The sequence below is a fragment of the Peromyscus maniculatus genome, chromosome 23 (assembly GCF_049852395.1).
Source record: "Peromyscus maniculatus bairdii isolate BWxNUB_F1_BW_parent chromosome 23, HU_Pman_BW_mat_3.1, whole genome shotgun sequence".
Lineage (NCBI taxonomy): Eukaryota > Metazoa > Chordata > Mammalia > Rodentia > Cricetidae > Peromyscus > Peromyscus maniculatus.
Genome location: NC_134874.1, coordinates 2,173,773 through 2,184,039, shown reverse-complemented (window position 1 = coordinate 2,184,039; position 10,267 = coordinate 2,173,773). Strand labels below are relative to the sequence as shown.

At 51.6% G+C, this 10,267-nt stretch overlaps 1 long non-coding RNA gene across 2 annotated transcripts; it reads left to right on the top strand.

The window, feature by feature from the left end:
- Window positions 1-2,626: 2,626 nt before the first annotated feature.
- Window positions 2,627-6,521, top strand: LOC121825431 (uncharacterized). Of its 2 annotated transcripts, XR_013047645.1 has the most exons (4): window positions 2,627-2,843; window positions 3,913-4,444; window positions 5,765-5,824; window positions 6,373-6,521. It is a non-coding gene; the product is annotated as an uncharacterized LOC121825431 (long non-coding RNA). The 2 variants fall into 2 exon arrangements; XR_006067707.2 differs by lacking the exon at window positions 5,765-5,824.
- Window positions 6,522-10,267: the final 3,746 nt, after the last annotated feature.

Genomic DNA, 10,267 nt, shown 5'->3' with positions numbered 1-10,267 from the left:
GAGAAACGGGGGAGGAAGAGAGACACAGAGAGAGAGACAGAGAGAGACATACAGAGAGAGACAGAGACAGAGACAGAGACAGAGACAGAGAGAGGCGATACTTAAAAGCTGTATTTGGGAGCAATACTTTTTCACTGAGTGTACGTCGTCACTAAAATCCAGTGTCTAGGTTCACAATTTTCTTGACCCCAGGAAACACGATGAAAACCACTAATTAGTATTTTGACTGGCTACATGAGAAGAACAACACACTGTTAAAACCAAACGCAAAACTTCACAAGACGGGCAAGTGAAAACCCACAGCCTCCACTCTGCAACTGTGTCCTGAGCTGTGAAGACAGGAAAAGTCTGCCGTGCCTTGGACTGCCTCCTTCTGGAGGAGGAGTGTCAGCTGAAGGTGACTCCTTCCACTTCCGGGGCATAGGGCACTGGCAACTCTGGGAGGCCCCAAACTGGCTGCCCAGAATGTAGGTTAGCCTCAGTTTCCTTGATTTTTAAGCCCTGGAACCTAGGAAGCACCTGTCTCATCTCAGAGGTGAGGGGTCGCAGCCGAGGTGAGGGGTTGCCGCTGATCGTCAGGGAAATGAAGCCCGCAGAGGCTGAGCGAGCTGTTCTGAGTAGATGGTCCAGCAGCGTAGCTTCCGTTCTTCAGCCTGAATTGTCCCATGGTGGTCTGCTCCCATGTAGCTTCACCTGGACAGCCTCCCTAGGTGTGTCTCTGTTTGCTGTTGTGTTGGGGCCCAGGAGAAGACAGACCCTGATGTGCTGGCCATGTATCTGAGGGTATGCCACCCCCCACCCCCCCTCGTGAGCCCACTCTTGTGACAGGGACGCGGGGTGGGGTACTCCTCGTTCTTATCGCTGTGACAAAATACCCAACAGTCACTTAAGGGAAGAAGGGCTTCGAGGTTCTGTCCATGATGGCGGCGGTGTGGAGGAGGAGGCGGCCCCACCTCATGGGCAGGAAGCAGATCGCAAGGAGGGAGCTTGGCTGCAGGAATACCCCTCAAAGCCCCACTCTGCCAGTGACCACTTCCTCCAACCACACCCCACTTCTGAAAAATTCCAGAACCTTCTAAAATAATACTACCAGCTGGCTCAAAACCCAGGCCCTGGGGGAGACGCCTCATATTCAGATGACAACAGACGTCCCATGTCTACTGGGCCTTCCCACCAGCCGAGCCCTGTGGCTCCGAGTTCACCGCTGTGACTCCTACAGATATGGAGACTGAGGCTTAGGGAGAAGCAGCTTCCTTCCAGGAGGACATGTGCGCAGAGGAAGAGTTAGATCTGACTCATGATCGCCTCACAGTCCTCCCACCTACCCTGAGAACGGCCATCAGCCTCGGACAGGAGCCATTCTGGAAATGTTGCCTCGAACCTGCTGTTGCATGAGCAAACGGTGACACAGAGCACAGAGAGCCCCCTTCGTATGCTCAAAAACTGTAAGCAGAGCCTGGGGCCTCCCGCCAGGAGTCATAGCTACTTGGGAGGCAGGGGAATAGAAAGTGTGATGTTTGGGCTTCAACGTGAGTGCAAGGTCGGCCTGTGCAACCTAGGGAGACACTATCTCAAAATACGAAACATCAAAAACTGGTCTTGGGAGGTGCTTCAGGTTCAAGCCTTATCACCGGAGAAACAGGAATAATATAAATATTATGTGGATAAATATAAGTGTATCTATCTAGAGCTAGAGATGGTGGCACATGCCTACAATGCCAATAGTTAGGAGTCTAAGGTGGGAAAATTGCAAGTTTGAGGCCAGTCTGTGCTACACAGTGAGACTGCACCATCAGACATCATATACACATATGTATATGTATATGTATATGTATATGTATATGTATATGTATATGTATATATAGAGAGAAACCGCAAGCCATTGACAAGTGGCTTTGATTGGATGCTGTGTTTCAGTGATGTGTGTAAATGTACGGATGTGGATAGATATGCACACAAGTGTGTAGACACACTCAACACATCTGTAGAAGCTGAATGGAGTTATTAAGACCACAGATGATCTGTCCCAACTGAAGGAAAGATGCTTCTCTGAAGAGGAGTAAATCTAGCCGATTACAAATTGGTGCCGCCACCACTGTGGTGTCCGTGGCTTTTAGAATAATCATTGGTCAATAATCAGCATTCTGTGACAGAGCTGTGAATTGGGCGTGTTTCACCCTCACCTGAAGTTTTCTTCGTTTGCTCTGTAAATGTCCCCTCCACAAAACTCAGCAGATAATGAGATGGCATGTGCCACAAGTGTGTAACGTGTGTGCAATGGTTCTGGATAGTTTATAACTAGGGTCAGTCTCAGGTGAAACATGCTGTGACATGGCCCTGTTGCTTTATTTCACTGGGAGTCAGTCAACACCGTGGTGGGTCATTGACAATTAGTGGAGGATTTATTAAGGCAACTCCACATAGTTGCCTCCCGCCCCCACCTCAGGGGCCAATCATAGGTAGGCCTGACAGTTACCCGAAGCCTCACTGGGGGTAGTACTTTCAGGTCAAAGCTGGAACAGCTACCCATGACAGACAATTGAGCAGATGATGTAGGAATCACAGGCGTGTCCTGATGGAACTCTGCCCTGATCAGTGAGAGTTCCTCCAGGAGGCCAGCCACAGCTCAGGGCCCAACAACTGCCCTGCTGCCCCTGGGGTCTGCTGCCGTGTGGCTTGAGATGTTCATTGAGCAAGGCACTGGGGACCCTTTAACGAGGAGGAGGGCAATGTCCATGCCCTGCAGAGTGGAGGCAGAGACCTCTTCCTGTAGGTAGAAAGAAGGGGAGACGAAGGCCAGAAGGTTCGATGTGTGGGAAGTGCAGGGAGCCATCAGCAGCAGGGTAAGAGGGTTCAGCTAATACAGACTGCCCAGGTTGAGATCCGGGCAAAGTGCTATGCTCACAGTGATCAGCCAGCTGCTGCAGAAGCCATCTTAGGGGACAGGTATGGTGAGGCAGGTGGCTCAGGCTGGGAGTCATGACTGGAAGAGAGACTTACACTGGGCACCATTTGACAGAGTAGAACATGTCACAAGGAGAGAAAGGTGAGCCAGGACTCGGACCTGGAGACAGGGTGAGCTGTGAAGCCGCTTCCCGTGGTGCAGAGGGTGCAGGCGTGACAACCAGAGAAAGGACTTGGGGGGTGATGGTATGGGAGGTAAGTGAGGTCTTGCATGTCTGAAGGGAGATGGTGAGAGACAGGTGAACGAGGCTGGGTCAGGCTGTGGAGTTTTGGGGACCTCTTCCCAAATGACTGCCGTAAACCATGCAGACAGGATACCCTGTCTGGGGATAGAGACGTCTGAGGGAAACTTGGTGGCTGAGTTCTGGACTCTCAACACTGCACAAGAGGAAGGGGTCATGTAGAAGCGTGGCTCTCATCAGCTACCTTAATTCTCGGACCACTGCCATTTTCATGGAGAGGTAGTCCAAGAGTCCGAGGTCTTGAGCCTGCTTGGTGGCCCATCTTTGGGAAGCGTGGCTGTGTTGGGGTGAGCCGTGAGGGACTTGTGGTTCCCAGAAGGATTTCCATCCTGAGACTTGAATTTCTATGTCTGAATACCTGAGTCCCTAGTCTCCTCTTTGCTTGGGCCACTGGTTTGCCTAGTAACCGCGGAGGACAGGGTTGTTAGGGACCGTGAGGACTCTTGGCTTCATGTTGGTGTTCTCACTTCCCGTGGGCCAGGTCACCTCCTGGGTTTTGTGCCTTAAGTTATTTCTCTCTATCTCGTACTTCCCTGGTGTGCAGTCACGGTGCGCCCTTGGGAGCCGGTGGTGTAGGCAAGTGTTAACAGCTGCCAGCTGTAGCTCCGGAGCGTAGATACCCCGGGTCTTACCCTGACGGGAGGGGCGATCCATGGAGCCAGGGGTACTAATTCTCGTTCTGATCCTGTGCCCCCCTGGTATGTAGCCTCTCTTCTCTGCACCTCACACTTTGATGATCCCACATGATGGAGAAGAAGGCTCGCGAGCTCTGGATCTGCAAACATGCCTTCCTGCATGGGCCGTTCCCTAGTTCCACGGCAGACATCACTAGTTAATAAGGCATGCTCTGGCATTGCCCATCCATCAGACTTCAGAATCGCTCTTAGCACACAGGTCTTATCGCAGCGAGGGGTCTACAGGAAGTGCTGTGGGAAGGCGGGCTCACACAGCAGGACTGAGCAGTTCTCGGCATGGGATGGGCAGCTGTCCGGGAAGAAGGGTGGTGCTGGCCTGGTGGAGACGTTGGACCGTTGGACCGCCCTCGGATGGAAGTCTCAAAGCGGGGGAGGAGGGTCTGTGGGAAGTGCGCTGCTTCACCTGTGCCCTGGGAGTTCCCGCTCATCAGGGACAGCGCTGGGGTTAGTCTGCCCTGAAGTGAGAGTGTAGGACACGTGGACACAGGTGTCACTGGACAGCAGAGCTTGTGGGATGCTCCAGAGACGGCGATTTGTCACCAGGTATCCAGTCCCCACCTCTTTAAAACTTTATTGTTATTTATCTTATTGACCAAAAATAAGGACATAACATTGTGTGAGTAGAGTGTATGTGTGTGTGTGTGTGTGAATGTGTGTGTGTGTGATTGTGTATGTGTGAGTGTGCATGTATATGTGTGTGTAGGTGTGTTTGTGTGTGTATGTGTATGAATGTATGTGTATATGTGAGAGTGTGTGTGTGAGTGTATGAGTATGCATATATGAGTATGTATATGTGTGTGAATGTATGTGCATGTATGAATGTGTGCATGAGTGTGCATATAAGTGTGTGTGTGTATGTTTATACATATGTATAAATGTGTGCGTATGCATGTATGACTGTGTACGTGTGTAGATGTATATGTGTGTGTATGAATGTGTATGTGTGTGTATGAATGTGTATGTGTGTGTATGTGAGTGTGTGTGCATATATGAGTATGTGTGTATGTATGTGTATATGTGTGTAAGTGTGTGTAGGTGTGTTTGTGTGTGTGTGTGTGTGCATGTGTGTGAGTGTGTGTACGTGCATGTATGAGTGTGTGTGGGTGTGCATATGGAAGCCAGAGGTTGACTTTGGGTGTCTTCTGCCACTTTATCTTTGGAGAGGGGTGCTTACTGATTGGCTAGACTTGCTGGCCAGGCAGCTCTGAGATTGATGGGGAGGGCCCAGCCCATGGTGAGTGGAGCCATCCCTGGGCTGGAGGTCCTGGTTTCTATAAGAAAGCAGGCTGAGCAAGCCATGAGGAGCAGGCAGTAAGCAGCACCCCTCCATGGCCTCTGCATCAGCTCCTGCCTCCAGGTTCCTGCCTTTCCATGATGATGGACTGAGACATGGAACTCCGAGGGAGACAAAGCCTCTCCTCCGAAAGTTGCTTTCATTCACGGCTTTCATCACAGCAACAGAAAACAACCAGGACAGAAATGACCGTCTCCGCCCTTCCTGCTCTAGGGTTCAGACACATGACTGACAGAGCCATTCCCCAGCCTCATAATGTTTATTTTTAAGTCTTTTCTATCCCGGTTGCTTTCTGTTGCTATGATGAAAACCATGACCAAAAGCAACTTTTGGAGGAGAGGGTTTGTCTCCCTCAGCTCCACACCTCAGTCCATCACCATGGAAAGGCGGGAGCCTGGAGGCAGGCACTGATGCAGAGGCCATGGAGGGGTGCTGCTTACTGGCTTGCTCCCCATGGCTTGCTCAGCCTGTTTTCTTATAGAACCCAGGACTACCAGCCTGTGGATGGCCCCACCCATAATGGGCTGGGCCCTCCCCCATTAATCACTACTTAAGAAAATGCCCCACAGTCCAGCCTGATGACAGCATTTCTTCAGTTGAAGTGGACACTTAATGGAGAGACTGGGAAGGTAATTTTTAATTAGCTGATTAAGAAGAGTACTCTGTCACCAAGTGGGGCTGCCATTATGTATGTCTGTGTTCTTTATTCAGGATTTGAGTCTCAACCTACGTGACTTACAAGGTGCTAAGATGTGTGTGTGTGTGTGTGTGTGTGTTCATGTGTATGTGGATGAGTATGCACATGTGGGCAGGTATGTGGAGGCCAGATGTCAACCTTGCATGTGGTTCTTCAGGTGCCATCCACCTTGGTTACTTTGAGACAGGGTCTTCCATTAGGACCTGGGGTGTGCTGACCAGGCAGGCCGGCCTCTGAGCCTCAGGGATCCTCCCGTCTCTGCCTCTTTGGTGCTGGGATTGCAAGCTGTGCCAACAGCCTGGCATCTTACATGGGTTCTGTGTCACAAACCCTGTCCCTGGGAAGGTCAGGATGAAGGGCCCTTCTCTCTAAGTGACAACCTGTCTGTTTCTCATGTACAGATACGAGGACCAAGGGACAAGGTGAATTTGGAGGTTCCCAGTGTAGATCTTTTTTTTTTTTTTCTTTTTCTCAATTCAGATGCATGGAGGGAGACAATGTAGCATCAGAAGACTGCTTACATCTGGGGATTTTGGTCTTTCAAAGTGACGAGTTCATTACCCACCTGTACCAGCAGAGATGTCTTCAGGGACCTCGTGTGGACCAGAAACCATCAACAATAAACGCTTCCTGCATGAATGATGATTGAATGAATGAACAAATGGATGATCCTGTGTGTTCTGGCTCCACAGTCAGAACTCATCCTAGCATAGAGCGTGTTTACAACATCAAGCCCTAAACACAGGGCCTGCTCCATCCCTGGGCTCCACAGCCCTCCCCCTGCTTCTGCCGTGGGGGAGACAGCTAGTGGTTTCTGTGTGGTGCCGGAGACAACTCCCGGTTTCTCAGAAAAGCCTTTATTTTACTTTACTTTGTTCTGAACTTGAGTGTGAGCAAGCACAAGACTGTCAAGATGCTTGTAACCTGAGTGTGGGGGACCACGGGCGCTGAGCAGAGGCCAGGCTGGGCGGGGGTGGGGGTGGGGGTGGGGGTGGCGTGTAATCTGCTAAGGAAGCTACTCTCCTTGCAGGCTGCGGCTGAAACGCAGGAGAGAGACATCTGGTCAACCTTCTTGAGGCTGGCTTTGGGTTCTAGCAGAGCAAAAAGAAAGTGGGAAAAGGGAGAGAAACAAGACGTTCATTCTCTGCCTGTGGCATTCCAGCATCAGCTAGCTGGAATGTGAACCTTCTCCTGAGGCTCACAGCGTGCTGTGGGCAGGTGCCACCCCAGCCTGGAAATGCAGGAAGGGTTAGAACTGTGTGGTTGGGCCACCAGGATGTTGGGGTGCTACTGGGGGCTGGGCTGGGCTGGGCTGGTGGAGAGCAGGCAGCATTAGGCTTTGGCAAGTTAATTAGGGTTCACAAGTGGAGCCTGTGAGCTGGGAGAGAGGACAGATTTGCATAAAGTCCATTTACATAATGTTCCTGGAGAATTGCACAAGCCAGGAGGCTGCTGGCTGGCAGGAGGGGGAGGGGAGGCGGGGAAGATGCCTAAGCAGCCCAGCCAAAGGGGGCAGGACAAGGCCCCTCCCTCACCCCTGTGCCATTGGCATCATCCACCCTCAGCAGCCCATGCTGTGCTCACCACCTCTGAGGCTCAGAGCCCACAGGGTCCCAAACTACTTCTGGGGTCAGGGTCCCTTTGGCTGAAACCTTGGGGGCTCTCTGCTGTCCTCAGTGTGGGCCCCCACCTCCTTAGCTAGCCTACATGGTCATCCTGGAGGATTGTCCCCACCACCCTCTGGACCCCATCATCCCCCGGGTCCCCCTTTTTCTTTCCCAAGCTCCATCTCATCCAAGGATTTGAGCGCTGGCCTTACTCTGCTCTCTCTGTCAGTTGCCTCTGAGACAAGCCCCTGACCCCCTCTTGGGACATTTCCAGGTGTCCCTGTGTCTCCATCATGTGGCCAAGGGGCTTTTGCTCAGCTGTGTGGAGATTCCAAGGGATGCAGCAGGTCCTGGGAGCAAGTGTCTTTGCCTTTCAGAGAGTGAATCTCCTAATAGAGGGCCCGACTCTTAGAGGCCTGTGTCCAGCTGGGCAAGGGCCTGCTTGAAAACAGCAGGCACCCAACCAAAGTGGAATGAGTGAAGGAGAGATGCGCATACCCTGGCCAGGGCTGGAGAGCAGGCTCCAGCCTGGCTTTAGTTTTTTTCTAGATCTCTTATCACCAACAACAGACCCTGTGTTAGAAGCTGTGTGGGAGGGAAATACTGGGGTGGGTTCCCCCAGGGAGGGAGATCTAAGGCAGACACAGGCAAGCATCTCAAGTGGTCGATAGCATGTTCAAGAACAGGGCCTGGGGAAGCAGACGGGGCTAAGCCGGATGGAAGAGGCAATGACTGAGGGTCTCAGGTTCTCCCTGGAATTAGACCTGGCAGGCTTTGGGAGCCCCAGAAGCTTGTAAGCAAAGAAGAGAAAGGAGATTTCTAGCTACATGAGCAGCTACTAAGCACTCACCTAATGGACCATACGGATGCTTTCTGCTTTAAGAGCTGTTCAAACAGAACCTTCTAGACGGTTCTAGAAGTTTTGTCCAACACAGTCGCCTCGGGCCTCGGAAGCTACAGTGGATCTGAATATCTGATGAATACCTGAATCTTAGATGTATTCCGATTTCATCTGAACACTCACAGGCAGGTGAAGGCATGTAGCATGTGCATGAAGTGTTTCCTTTTGTGGAGGCCTGTCCAGGGCTCCTTCCGTCTTCCTGTCTTTCCCTCTCCTGTCGGTGACTCTTTCTGAATGAGGCATCCCCGATGTCTCTCCCACCTATTCCTGGACATTCACCCACGCTTAGGTTTAATTTTAGCTGATTCTCTCTCAAGGACAAAGTCTATATTTTTATTTTAATTTATGTCTCCTGAACCGCTTCCAACTTTTACTTTTAGAACTGTCAGGATCGGTGACATGTGGCGTTTTAGGTACTTTTCTGCTGGTGGGTCCTAAATCTATTGTCATTTTATGTCACTTGGCAAAATGTACGAAATGCCAGAAGCGTTATAAACAGAGACAATTTATGTCCTGGGTGGGGGAGGTTAAGAGAATGAATATAATCCAGTTTTTTTTTTTTTCTTTTTCCAGAGACTTTTCCATCAGTGTGAGAACTGGCAGGTGTCTGTTTGACACCCTGTGGGGAGGATTTTCCCAGTTCAGGCTCAACTGCTGTGGCTCACCACCCCTGCCCAGGGGTGGGGCACTTAGCCTGGGCACCTAGTGTGGGGCCATGCTCACAGGAGGCCCTCCTTGAGTCTGCTGGAGGGAAGGATGAGAAAAGGGAGGCGTGCATGGGAATTCTAAAGGCCTTTGGTTTCCAGTCCCCTCCTTCTGGCCATGCTGCTCCAATTCTCAAAGACTTTCAGTAGCTCCCTAGTACCCCATGTGCTGATGGGCAGAAGCCTACGACTGCAGCCCAGTGTGCCTGGGTGACCTGCAGGGCTCCGAGTTTCGAGTCCTCTGTAATGGGCTCAAACGTCTGTCCTTGCAAACTCTCATCCCTTTGTGCCCCCCTCAAAGATTGCTGCAGCAGCTCCCTCTCTGGTGAGTCCCTGCTGCTCCACACCTGCCTGTGCTGCTGGGCATCTCACACATCCCTGGAGGTGACACTAAGGACACTCGGACCCGTCCTCTCCGTTATCCAACAGGTGCATGAGAAAACATCACAAAACGACATAAACCATACTAGTGTGGTGAGACCTTGGGTGTGAGCGACGGAGCCACGGGGATAACCCTAATAGTGTTTCCAAGCCAGGAGGGCCACCTCATTTATCCCTTCTGTGACTCTGTTGTGCTCCCCATTTTAAAGATGAGAAAACAAGCCCCGAATGGCAAAGCTACTTAGCTGAGGTCACACAGCCAAGTGTTTGGACCCCAGTGCTTAGGGATTCCAGAGTCTCCTTACCTAGGCTGATGTTGGAAAGCATGGGTGTTTAGTGGGAAGGATCCTGCCAAACCCTGGGGCCTCCCAAAGCTTCCTCCCCCCACCCCCCGCCCCACATCTGTAAAGAAAAGGGCTGTGGTGGGGGGGACCAGGCTGGCTATGGCCTGCAGAGAAAGCGCTGTGCAGATGACCCTGTTAAAATTCATGTGGCTTCAGAAATTCAGTGTTGACTCGGGTGCTGCAAATAGGTATGAAAATTCTGAGGGAGGCCTAGTATTGTTACTGAAATCAAATGGTTGAAGGGCCGCTAATGAGGCAGAGGAGGGCCTTCCATCACCATGGAGGACCTGGGGCGAGGAGGCTGCATTATTCATGCTCTCTTGTTTGAGTTTAAACCTCAAGGAGGGTCTGGGAGGGGCAGAGGAGGGGGTGGCAGCTCAGGATGGGAAGGCCAGTGACTGCTGCTGGTCCATTGCTCCAGGTTAGCTGGGTCCGGGC